A 2,290-nucleotide genomic window follows, 5' to 3' on the forward strand; every position below is an offset into this window, starting at 1 on the left:
GCAACCACCCATTTATACTAATCCTACATTAATCCCATATTCTCTACCACATCCCCACCATTCTCCTACCACGTACCTACACTCGGGACAATTTACAATGGCCAATTTACCTATCAACCTGCAAGTCTTTTGGAGGTGGGAGGAAACCAGAGCACCCGGCGGAAACCCACACAGACATAGGGAGAACTTGCAAACTCCACACAGGCAGTACCCAGAACTGAATCCTGGTCGCTGGAGCTCTGAGGCTGCGGTGCTAACCATTGCGCCACTGTGCTGCTGTTGGTGTTTTGATAAATGAAGGAAGTTCCCTCCACCCATTTTTGTTGGACAGACAGTGTGGTATAAGGATGTAAAGGGTTAATGCTGAAGATAGTGGGATCAACCCCTCCCACTGTCAGAGTGATGATGGAACAGTCACATGAGATGAAGTTTGGGAGAAGAGAGAGCAGCACCAAGGATGCTAGCTTAGCAGGCTTGATGAGTGTGTATAGAGTATTGTGCAAATTAGAAAAGAGTTCTTAGTTCTTTCAGCAGGAACTGTGTCCAGAAAATATCGAGAAACTCACAATTTTATTATTCAGGAGTCGGAACACAGATATTAATTGCAAGTGACAGTTCTGGGACCAATTAACAAAAAAAGTAGAGAATAATATTGCTCACTGATTGAAATCCCCTCGTGAGGAGACAGTTAAACAGGTGATCTTTTGGGGCATCCTTCGATCCAAGGTTTCAGCAACATTTAATCTCCCTTTTTGGTGAAATTCTCTGTTATTTGCAACTTTTTTTATCAGCTTTGATGGGCGAGTGAAAAAACTGAAAAGATTGAACAGTTCCATCCTTTCTTTTCTTCCTTCTTCTCTTCTTTCCATCAGTTTCTCTTTTCTGTCCCAGATCAATATAATGATGAGAATCCCACTTTAATCTGCTGTTTCTGGTGTTTTATCCATTCCAATCAAAATTTCAACATTCCAATCAAATCTATTTGTTATTCCACAGTGTCTCTCCATGTGTTTTATTCTGTTGTATTCTCTCACAGTCTGTTTGATGATCAATGTTACATCTCACTCTCTGTTCTGGTGAAGATCAGAAGCAGTGATATCTGTTTACACCACCCGACAAGTCGGCCTGATGCTGTGCCTCGCTGATCATGTGGGGTTAAAGCAATTCTTCCAGTCAGTTAGTTCAGTTTTCATTTCATGAGAAATTCGGTCATCATGACTTCATCAGTGACCTAATGGTTCAGGTGTCTGAGTGATGTTAATCATGATGTGATGAAATGATTGCATGTTCCAGTCTTTCCGTGTTGGGTTTTCACACTGAGTAGAAACGTGTTGGACATGGTCTGGAAATGTTTCACACCGCTCCATTCCCAACTTCATTTACTTACAGAAGATATATTTCCATCATTCCACAGCTGGCTGCACAGCCAGAAGCTGTGCTGAAGGTGACAGCTATGTCTCTGCAACTGACAAGGTGGCCGAGAGGTTAAGGCGATGGATTGCTAATCCATTGTGCTTTGCACACGTGGGTTCGAATCCCATCCTTGTCGCTAGTTTATGAGCTGTTTCGTGTATTATTTATGTTGGGTGAGCTTATGTGTAAAGTCAGCCTCGAAACCTGTTCTTGTCAGTATCTTGACAGTGATTCCAGAATTGGTTATACTTTATTAAAATTGAGACAGACAATTGGAATTCTTCACCCAAACTGCAGTGGAATGAAGATCAAATAGGGATCACGAAACGGAGCAGGATTTTTCCTCCCCTCCTTCCTTCCATCATTACTTTCTCTGGATTTGCACCAAGTGAAAGACAAATGGGAAAAGCAAATGGCGAGGGAGCAGATGCAGAAAATTATCCTTTGGCAAGAAATTTATTTTCAAATCTTCTTGATAGATTAAGTGAGTGAGCAATGCTTTGGCAGATGGAGTTTAAAATGAGGGGTCATCGACTACCGACGCTAGATCAGAGTGTTTTTTTGTAAGAGGTGAGATGTTAGAAACGGTTGAGGAGCAGAGACCCGAATACTGAATTAATAAAAGCTCGTGGACTGGTAGAAAATAATGTGAAAAGTGAACAGAATATGAAGATTGGAACTCATGTTGCAGTGATATAAAGCTCTGTGCTCCTGAAGTAAATGTCCAAGCCCAGATTGTGGGGAATCTGTGGAGAGTGATTTGGTTTTTATTCATTCTTGGGTGTGAGTATCGCTGATAAGGCTAGCATTTATTACCCATTCCTATTGCCATTGAGAAGGTGGTGGAGAGCTGCCTTCTTGAATTGATGCAGTCCAT

General features: G+C 41.8%; 1 non-coding gene across 1 annotated transcript; it reads left to right on the top strand.

Annotated features, from left to right (window-relative positions):
- The first annotated feature begins 1,467 nt into the window (after positions 1-1,467).
- trnas-gcu (transfer RNA serine (anticodon GCU)) lies at positions 1,468-1,549 on the top strand. The gene has a single exon. It is a non-coding gene; the product is annotated as a tRNA-Ser (tRNA).
- The last annotated feature ends 741 nt before the right edge of the window (positions 1,550-2,290 follow it).

Source organism: Heterodontus francisci, unplaced genomic scaffold (assembly GCF_036365525.1).
Source record: "Heterodontus francisci isolate sHetFra1 unplaced genomic scaffold, sHetFra1.hap1 HAP1_SCAFFOLD_278, whole genome shotgun sequence".
Lineage (NCBI taxonomy): Eukaryota > Metazoa > Chordata > Chondrichthyes > Heterodontiformes > Heterodontidae > Heterodontus > Heterodontus francisci.